Source organism: Poecilia latipinna, unplaced genomic scaffold (assembly GCF_001443285.1).
Source record: "Poecilia latipinna isolate Pla-1442-1.1 unplaced genomic scaffold, P_latipinna-1.0 Scaffold154, whole genome shotgun sequence".
Classification (NCBI taxonomy): Eukaryota; Metazoa; Chordata; class Actinopteri; order Cyprinodontiformes; family Poeciliidae; genus Poecilia; species Poecilia latipinna.
This window is the reverse complement of record NW_015112770.1, coordinates 80,857-91,408: the sequence shown is the minus strand read 5'-3', so window position 1 is coordinate 91,408 and position 10,552 is coordinate 80,857. Positions and strand designations below refer to the sequence as shown.

At 41.3% G+C, this 10,552-nt stretch overlaps 1 long non-coding RNA gene across 1 annotated transcript in view; it reads left to right on the top strand.

Moving 5' to 3' along the window:
- LOC106945637 (uncharacterized) overlaps positions 1-10,317 on the top strand; it is a 46,429-nt gene extending 36,112 nt beyond the window's left edge. Inside the window, exons 2-3 of the long non-coding RNA XR_001424601.1 lie at positions 8,861-8,979; positions 9,127-10,317. This is a non-coding gene — a long non-coding RNA (uncharacterized LOC106945637). The remainder of the gene's footprint in view (positions 1-8,860; positions 8,980-9,126) is intronic.
- Positions 10,318-10,552: the final 235 nt, after the last annotated feature.

The window sequence follows — 10,552 nt, the reverse complement described above, 5'->3', positions numbered from 1 at the left end:
TCAAGGGGGGCGGCTGTTCTGTCTTTGAAACTGTCGAGGGGGGGGGGGGACGACGACGACGACACATTCGCGCTTTTAGATAGATTTTTACCCAGAATGCAAATGGAAAAAACCGTGAGTGAAACGGTGACTGGGACTGACTAGTATATATTCCATTGAGGGAAAGTTAGTTTCACATCTGCTCAAGAGCCCCCCTGGTGGTTGAAGAAAAATCCACATATAAACCGGAAAATACAATATATGAAAAAAAAACACTGAATGCTCTCTGGTATGAGGAGGCGGGCCGGGTCCGGCATTGTTCAGGGGGCCGGACCAAATGACGTGGCGGGCCGGATCCGGCCTGCGGGCCGTAGGTTGGGGGCCCCTGATCTAGAGTTTTCCGCCTAGCCAAGATCGGGTTAAGAGGGTTACAAATCCAGGAACGATATCCCAGTCATCCCCAATGAAACTTTCCTAGATATTACCAGACATGAAAGATTATATTTCCAATCCCCTCCAGCTTTTTTTTGGATCTTCCCCCGAGTCTCCTCCTGATTGGACAGGCCAGGGACTTAAATATTATCCCTATACATAAGCATGCATGTAATTCCACTGGTTTATCAGCCCTCAGTGGAAATACTGCTTTGCTAACTCAAATGTTTTAATCAAAAATGTATATCTTGATAAAATGTTTTTCCCTTAACGCAAAAAGCATCTGTTGTGTATCTATCTATCGATCGATCTATCTATTCTATATATATATGTACTTGAGCAAAAATTTTGAAATTACCCTTGCTAAATTACTTTGTAGTTTAAGTAAACTTTCTCATTGCTCACAGCGTTGCACCATTTAGCTCAAAACCACAAACCCATTTTTGCCCTAAGTCCACCTGAATAAAACTCATAGAGCCGCTAATGTTACATGACCTTCTGAAAAACGACAAGGTATGCAGTTTGATAAATAACTACAGAAAATGTATTTCTTTTTAAAGAAATACATTACTACAAACCATCCTACTACTACTGCAGAAGCTAATATCTACAGTCTTCCTTGTCTCCGTTCTTGGTCATACAGTCAATCAGCACCAAGAATAAAGAATGGCACTCCTGGACTGACTGGTTAGTAAACACCAATCAGTAGCACAACAGGTGGCATTTGGCCAAGGTATTTCAGCTTCCAAACTACATTTTTTTCCTGGATATTTTAGATGTGTTCTATTAAATAATAAAAAAAAAATCCACAAATAGGCAAATTCAGTGCAAAAAATTTGGAAGTACCTTTCAGAGAAAAAAGTTATTTTCTTCATTCATTGAAGTTGTATGTTGTAGAATCATTCCAGCCTAGAAATAATGACTGAAATATGTCTTTAAGAGTGATAAATTGTGATATTCCTTCCTGTTATGAGGGTATGTAAACACGAAACACAGAAATATATCAGGAAAACATCCGACCTTCATTCAAAATAATTGTGGGGGTTTTTTTAGCTTAGTTTGCTTGCATGTAGGATAAAACATATAAACTTAAACTAAGATGGATTTTAAAATGATATAAACTGAAGTTTGAGATTCTCATCTCTTTTATCACAGCACAGCTTCGCTTCTTTAAAGACCGAGAGCCTGCTTGTTTACACTCACACTGCGTCTGTCTGCCATTCTGCACTTTCTGTATTACTGTCTGTCTGATCGCGTTTGGTTAACAACAGGGCACCACAGAGGACGTAAAGCGCACTCGAGCGTGATCTGGTCCTAATCTGTGCCAGAGGCAGCCAGCAGCTGGAAATTAAAGTGGGATTTCATTTTTTTATTTTTTTATTTTATTATTTTCCACTACCTACCGTCTCGGCAGCAGAAACCATGCAGCATTTAATCAAAATGCCAGCTTCTACCCCTGTGCCTATAAAAAAAAAATCAAATAATGGGTGCATATAAGAGCTCAGCCAAGTTTTGCCATGTTTGCATGTAGTGATTTTACTAAACTGCCAGTCAAACCAAATTTCATGTACAACTTCACAGCAACCTGCTGCGAGGCACAGCTCGGCATCACGCGGCTCGAACGAAGGCCTCCCCATGATATCTGTGTGTGTGTCTGTGTGTGTTCTCTGTTTTAGTGCATCTCTTTTGCCAATTTGCATGACAAGCAAGATAAAAACCAAAAAGAATACCGCCACGGATAATTAATAAATCAGATTGAAATGATGGAATGCCGGGAAGGCGTCGTTTCATTAATCGTCATGCCCGTGCCTTTCCAGTATCTTCCATCTCTGCGTTGCTGTTTGAGGCTCCTAATTAAATTGTACTCTGTGTCAATCGTGCTCATTACTCAGCCAAAACCAATCAGCGGACGGCAGCTGGGCCTGGCGATGTAGATAAACACGGGAGTAAATGCTGGTTGAAGAGAACAACAGAGGGATCACCCGGTTGCCTAGATTGGCGGAGACGTCGTCACTGTTTTTCCTCTAGCGTACTGGAATCCGATGTATTTACTGGGGATGAAGCAGAGCTTTCAGACTCATCGGATCCTGTTGGTTTAGCAGGGCCTTATGTGGAGTATAGAAAATCAAAGACAAAACAAGAAGTTAGACGAATCTGGTTTTCTCACTTCAGCCTCGACAGCGTCGCCAGTTTAAGATGACTGAATGTAAATGTTGAGTCGCTGAGTCATTTACAATGACTCCATGTAGTCAAACCTTGAGGACTTCTTTGTCTTCTGTCGGTGTTTTGCTAAAAGAGCGTGTGTTCAGACTGTACACCAATACCTCAAGTTCGACGCTTGTGAACTTTGAAGTCAAACACTTGATACTGAGCGTCAAAAATGTCAAAGTTGTCCAAAAATGTGTATAGATGCATGATGGGAAGAGCCTCTTTGTACAATCGCAGATACAAAGAGGCGATTGTACAAAGAGAGAGAAGGGAAGCCTTTCCTTTGCCAGGATATGCTAGTTAGCCTTAGCATTTGTCCCTCGTCTAGAACATAAAAAGAAGCGGGACATCAGTAGCATTTACCTTCTGCCAGAATTCGCACGAAACATCAGAGTTATAACTTATGAGCTTGTGCTGATCTCTCTGTTAAAAGGTATCCTGGACATGGAAGGACTCTCACCTGGCTTTCTGTTAGCATGCTTGGAGGCTTGAAAGGTATGAGGTCTCTGTAGCGCTGATAGAGATCCTATCTATTCAGTTAGGCCAGGCATGACCCTTCTCCATCCCCGACCGGCCCTCTCTCACCTAGACGCTGGCTGGCTCCAGCTCAGATAGCGAGTGCTCAGAGGGTGTGTGGGCAGGGATTTCAGCGAGCTGAAATAGGGCTCGCTTTGTTACTCATCGGGGTTTTTGTAGTTTAAAATGAAGGTCACAGTGGGGGAGTGCATTGCCCGAATGCAATTCCGCAGATAGCACAAAATGCCAAACTGTCCAGGGAAAGCAAAGCGGATTGGTGCTGGGTTTTTCTAAGGTATTCTGTATTAAGAGTTGAAAGAGGGGAGTTTGATACGCAGTTTTTAAGGGCATCATAGCGGACTACATGAATGACCTAAATGTCCACAAATGTCTTAACCCCAGTTCAGCCGGTTTTGTTATTAAAGGAAGATCTCCTTTATTCAGTTGCAGTAATTCGTTAGAGAAGCACTGAGAGCATTTCCAATACTGATGCGGATATCTGAGGATTAGTATCAGCCGATGCAATCTGATAAAGAACAGCTGAATTGCCTTAAACACAGACATAAATGTACTGAATTACACATGTTTGCTAACTCTGCATTAGTACAGCACACTTAAATACACCAATATCTTCATAAGTTTGGTCAAACATGTAAAAGCAACTGTTATTTGTTCAGTCAATGCAATTAGGAGTAGAACAGTCAATGTAAAAATAAATGGTAAACTGAAACTGAAAACTTACAAAAACAAGTCGTTTTTGTAAGTTTACATTTACATGGTCATTCATGTAAATGTAAACTGCAACAAACCTTTCAAATGTTTCAGAAAGTGCATGTAGGAATTGTAAATATAATGTAAAATACAGAGACGTGGCGTCAGTAATTCATAGAATAAAAGAACAATATTCATTTTACTCAAACACATACCTATAAAAAGTAAAATCAGAGACACTGATCATTTTAAGTGGTCTTGTATTTTTTTCCCAGAGCTGTAAATAGTAAGGCTTGATGTCGCTCAGAGCATGAAGTATAGAACTAGACTGAATAGATCTGACCTTATGGATTGGACACATTGTCACGATACCCGATCTAGAACTCTTTTCAATATCAGGACCGATGCCGATATTATCAGATCGGAGCTTCTCTAAAATTCTTTGTTTTCCTCTTGTGAAATTTTCCAGCCTTGACTTTGGTCCCAGGCGGCTTTAGAAACCAAACTTTCTGATCCAGTGGGTTGGCTTGGAGCCTTCCCGCTGGAGCAGTTGGGGGTTAAATGTCTCATGGAAGGAACACATGGACGATAGGTGTTTGGGGTATTATTCAGTTAGTCTACACACACACACACACACACACACACACAAGCACACACACATCATAGAATATTCTCCCCAACAAACACATTGTTTACATCCACCTCCCTTTTGGAGGAAAAGGTGTGCTCAGTGCCACTTTTCCTGAGGAAAGATGGAAAGACAAGTGATGCAATGTTTTGCCCGTGACAGTCCCAGTCGATGCCGTGTTTGTGTGTGTGTGTGTGTGTGTGTGTGTGTGTGTGTGTGTTTGTGTGGGTGGGTGGTAGCAGAGCAGGCAGGGTGGGGTAGGTGGGTGGGCTTGAAAGTGACAGGGAGAGATGGTGAGAGAGATAAATAGTCACAGTGAGGGAAGCGATAATGGACTTTTCTTGTCTGCACAGTGTCGGCTTCTGCAGATGGCAAAGCCGGAGCAATGACAGACATGCTGATGTGTCTAACTGCTCCGGCTCAGAGCGAGAGAGCCGGAGAGACAGGCGAGACATTCAGAGAGAGGGGAAGGAGGGAATGAAAGAAAGAAAGAAAGAAAACGGGTGGGAGGGGGTTGCTCGTGCTCTTTAACTCCCTTCCACATTGCCATTGGCAACAAGACCTCCGTCGGCGCTTTGACAGATGCATGGTAATGAATCCCCGCTTAAGGTGGAACCCACCACCACCTTTCCTTTGCTCGTTCACAATCTGTCCTTCTCTCTTTTTATCTTGCTTTCTTCACCCCTCCTCTCTCTTTGTCACACACCTTTCCACCCCTCCATCCCCGCCGCCGAACGCCACAGGAATTAAAGAGCCCAGACTGTTCTCTGAGAAATTAATCACTTACTTCAACTGGATTCAGGATGGCAAAAAAAATGAACAATAATAAAATCTATGAAGTCCTTATTGTGTTGTTCGAATAGAAACTAATCAGCAAAAAATGCAAAGTAGCTGTAAACAGCTTATTTGTTTCAAATTCAGATAAATGTTTTGGTTATTCCTCCGGCTCCTCATTACCGTGACAACAAATGCTTACTCAAAATTATTCTTCACAACAAATTGCGCCAGATTTTCTGAATTATAAAATTGCTACGGCTGGAGAATAGGGCTGATGCAATGTAAGCATATCGCATCGGTCAATATTGATAATCATTGATTTTCTTATTTGTTTTAAATATCTGAAGTTCTGACAAACTGGTGACACGACCTCGAATGTTTCATCCACAGTTTTTACTCCAGGCTGTTTCTTTCTAAGAATGATGAGCAGTTATGAGGCGCAGGTGACCAAACATGAAGCTGCTGCTGCACAAGTTACTCAACAGGTTGTTGCTAGGTAACCAAAAAGTGACTGTTGGTTGATGCCACCATCCCAGTTTAACTGGCTGTGAGGGATTGAGCAGCAACAGCCTTTCCTCTGCCTACATCTCCCAGAGTGCTATGCTGTTCTGGATCAGAGTTCAGCGACATTTATGAGAATTCTACCAGATGTTATGTATTGATACTAATCAATTTTCTGTTGCGATATATATTGTTAGTATACAAGTCACACTTTTTTCTTAGTTTGGCTCGTCATGTGACTTGTGTTTGTTTTTTATCTCTTTATGACACATTTTTTGACTGACGTGACCTTTTAATATGGAAAATACGGTAGATTTAATCAATAAATATGTTTCAGATATATTATAGGGATACAAAATTATAATGGTGCCTTGAAAAAGTATTCAAATCCCTTAAATGAATCCCAGTTTTGTCCAAGCACAAAAGTCAGTGTGTTTTTTTGGGATTTAATGTGATAAACTGTTTTGGTTTTTGGGTTATTTATTCATTTATCCTACAAAAAAGAACATGAAGAGTGTGCCATGTCACCCCTAAATATAGTAAACTACATGACCCTTCAACTCCTCTGTTCCAGGTTATCATCTGTAGACCACATGTTTGGTCATGACCTTTCACCCTACACAGGAGGTCTCCTGGAATGTTTTGCCTCCGTTTCTAGTTTTGCAATTTCCACAGCCTCAGAATAACCCACAACTAATCTTAACTTTAAATACTTGAATAATGCGCATCAGGTGGGGGTAAAGCTGCAAGTAGGTTTTAAAGAAGGGCTAGAGTTATAAAACAAGCCCTAAGTTTTCAAATTGCAGAGGAGAGTTTAATCCAACATACAAAAATTAAAAAAGTATATTTGAACCACAAACCTACCAAGATGTGGTCGTCCTCCATAACAGACAGACTGAGCAGGGAGAGCATTAAATGAAGAGTCAGCTGAGAGGCCCAGGGTGATTCTGGAGCAGCTGCAGAGATCCTCAACCCAGATCCTCAATCTGTCGGCAAGGTAATTATGACTCTCTCCTTAAATCTGACCTTTTAGAATGAGTTTATAGTCCCGCTGCTTAGTGTTGATGTGAAGATGGTGAGAAGAAGGTTTTCCATTTGCGTCTTTGTTTATGCGCGTTGGAGGCGGTTGATGGAAACGCCAAAATTCAAAACATCTTTGTCAATTTCGCAAAATAAAAAGTTTTAACGTTTGTTCAGGTGGTTTTTGGCTTTCACAAAAAGAGCCAAAGCAGTAAAGGCGAGATGGAAACACGTTTGCTAAATAAGTGCTGAAGTAGCGAACACTCGCATCCACAAAACTCAGAAAAAAAATCAGTTTTTGATCTTATATGCCCCATTTTTCTATTGTTTTGCAACCTCTACATCGTGTTTATTACAACCATGCGTCACGTTGACATCTGATTCTCTCCAAGCCAGTCGATGAAAACACGCCTAAACTCGCATCTTCTTTTTCCTTTTTTGTGACATTTTAAAAGTTCTCTCAAAATTCTCATGACAACTTACAGGAAACCGAGCTACAGTAAATACAGAGCAGTTCTAGAAGACGGTCTTGAAGCTGTGGTTTAGGTCACCATCCAGCAATACAACAACTCTAAAAACCCAACCAAAGCTTCAATGGAACGGTTTAGATCAAAATGTATTCTAATGTTATAGTGGCCCAGTCAAAGCCCATATTTAATTTCTGGTTTTAATTCTTTAAAGTTCAAACTTTGTGTTGCCTACCTCAAACAATACATTTAGTAAAGCCACACATTTCAAAAGGAAATCAACAATATTACATCCATCAAACCGAATCTTGTGAGGAAGAGAAGAAAAATCAGAAGAACAAGTTTTTGGGGGGAAATAGGAAAAGTCTGATCTGCCTGATGCACTGATCACTTCATCTCCTGGCTGGTTCTCCCTCACCGCTCCCATCGTTAGTCACTGCCAACACGTTCTCACATCTCGCTGTCCGGCCGAGTTGCGTACGTGAGTGTGTTCAGACGTGAACCGCTGCAGGTGAGGCCGAGACAGATGGGCCGACTCCCACGTGTGTTTGCTCCCTGTCAGAAGGCTCTGCCAGGAGCTCTGAACCGGCACGCCTCTGAGGGGAGCCGGCTCCCTCTCAAAGTGGCCACCAGGTTGCTAGTTCAGAACCCCGACCTGCTGTCTGCCTCGAAACGCCAGGAAGAAGTTAGGATGTAACAGAGTAGGAGCTGGAAACACCCAGGAGACAAACTCAAACAAGTGAAAGCACCCGTTGTTCCTCTTTTAGTTCTTTTTAGGGCTCCTGCTAGAGATTATTCTATTGACGATTAATCAATTAATTGGTTAAAAACTGTAGTCACATTCTGCTGATTTTCCATTTAACCATCTTTAAAAGATGCTTAAAAACAATTCAGTTCCTTTTTAAAATGAGAAAATAAACATTTTATTGCCGAACATGCAATAACATGGCATTTATTTAATGGACACTTGATTATTTGTTGCAAAGAATAATGAATCTACAGCAAAAAAAAAAAAAAACATTAGTTCAGTGTAGGGATGATCTGTTGATTGTTTGGATAAAGTTATTTATAACTGGATTGTAAAATGTGCTTAATCAGTTATTTTTTTAGTTTTACTAAATTTGAATAAGGTGAAGCTAAAACTATGCCACTTCAGGAACTCTGGGTTAGAGACAAAGGTTTTGTTCATCTTAAATGTAAAATGTTTATATATTTTCTTGAACAGTTTTGGCTTAATTACTTAACATATTGTTCTTCCAGCAGTTGGCCTTTTTTGAGTCTGTATGCTCTACTTAACGATTAATCCAGGGGTGGCCAAGTCCAGTCCTCGAGAGCCACCATCCTGCAAGTTTTAGAAGTATCCTTACTCCAACAGACCGGGATCAGCTCTACAGAGGCCTGATAACGAGGCAGTCATTTGATTCAGGTGTGTTGAAGCAGGGATGCATCTGAACCTTGCAGGATGGTGGCTCTCGAGGACTGGACTTGGCCACCCCTGGATTAATCGATTGCTAAGTTTGATTATTTAAATTATCGATTAATCGCTATTTACCCGATTAATCGTTTCAGCCCATGTCCTTTTAATTTGCTCATGTAGCAAACCTGTCTGACCTTTTTATAGGCCGTGCTGCTCGATTTACCCATCATCCCCTGCACTTCCACGTCCATCAAATCTCATACGGTGACCTAAATACTCTGACAACTCAATCAGTCAAAGCGCAGTGACATCAGCGCCACAAGGTAGGAAAATGAAACAGCTTTCCGAAACGCTTGCCTGGGCTTTAATTTAAGTGGAACTTTTTGGATTTTTCATATATATATATATATATATATATATATATATATATATATATATGTGTGTGTGTATTTATTTATTTTTTCCTTCAGGCATCATCAGCAGATGATGAACACACAAAAAAAGGAGCTGAAGTGGCCTGCAGAGCCACTGTCCACAAGGCGGGGGGAGTCGGTTTTGTTTGATGGGAGTTGTGTTCAAAGTCCTGCGGCTGGCGCCGAGTTCAACATCTGCTCCTGTCACACTCGGGGACGAGTGGCAGAGCGCCGTGGCGTGCTGGGCTGCAGCTCACAGCACACACGAGTACAGCCATGGTGAGAGAGAAAAAAACGACTTCTACCGTACATACTTCACATGTTTGTGTCTCGGGTTGGGCTTCATTTGATGTGTGTCCTTGTCCATTTTAAAAGGTTGATAAGAATGGCAACATTTGAAATAACTTTCAAATTTTGCTAAAACTTTTTTACGCTAGCTTGAGGTGGTTTTTGGCTTGTCCAAAAAAGACGGAAGCGCTTTTTACGAATGAGTTCTGACGCAGCGAACATCCAGCTGTTTTCAGCCGTTTTCGCTTTTAGTGTCTCTGTTTTAGTTTCCTGTCTCTGGACAGTATGCAACATTGCCAATACTAGTTGAGATGACAGAATTACATCGCATTCTTGAAAACCTCTCTCTGTGTTTTTCTGATACGTGTGCTGCATGCTGGTTTGCAGCCTTTACTTCCTTTTTCTTATGGTCAGCATCTGACTAAGTTGCACTTTATGCAGCCTGGTTAATTTGCTGCAAACCAGTGGATGTAAACACGGCTAAATTGCTTTTTCTTTTCCTGCGACATTTTAGAAGCTAACTTAAATTTTCCATGTAGCTTAAATTTCTGAAGAAGTGTCTGTTGCTTCCCATAGCAACATGTCCAGACACATTGTCCATTGCAATTTATCTGTCAGGGCCTCAACCAATCCATCGAGTTCATATGGGCTGTCCGCTGCTGGAAGCACCAGCGATGGGCACGAGTGTCAGAACTGAACTTTGGTGAATGATGTTTTGAAATGTTATGCTGGGAAACATTGGATTCTTCTGTCCTTATGGATGCTAATTTGATATGTATAATGTATGAGCATTTGCATAAAAATGATCAGCTAGAGTTTCAGTCAAGTCTGAGTTCATCATAGCGCTGAAACAGGTCTACATTTGCACTGGTCAAAATGTCTTTATAAATGAAAGGACCAGCAATGGGCTGGTTTAAGTCTGTTTTGTTTGACAGATTCCAGTTTGTTCTTGTAAATGACAGCTCTTCACACTCCAACGTTACTTTTGGAGTACCACAGGTTTTGGTCCTCGGTACAGTTCTCTTCTCTTTACCCCGACACCTTGTTGGAGGTTAGGCAGCTTCAGTTCCTCCAGGTAATTGGCATTTTGCAGATCACAAACGCCGATTAGTCAGTTGCTAACAAACCCTGTGGATTGACTGAGAGGTTGCATCATGTGAATTAGTGCCATATAACTAAACTGAATCGAATCTAA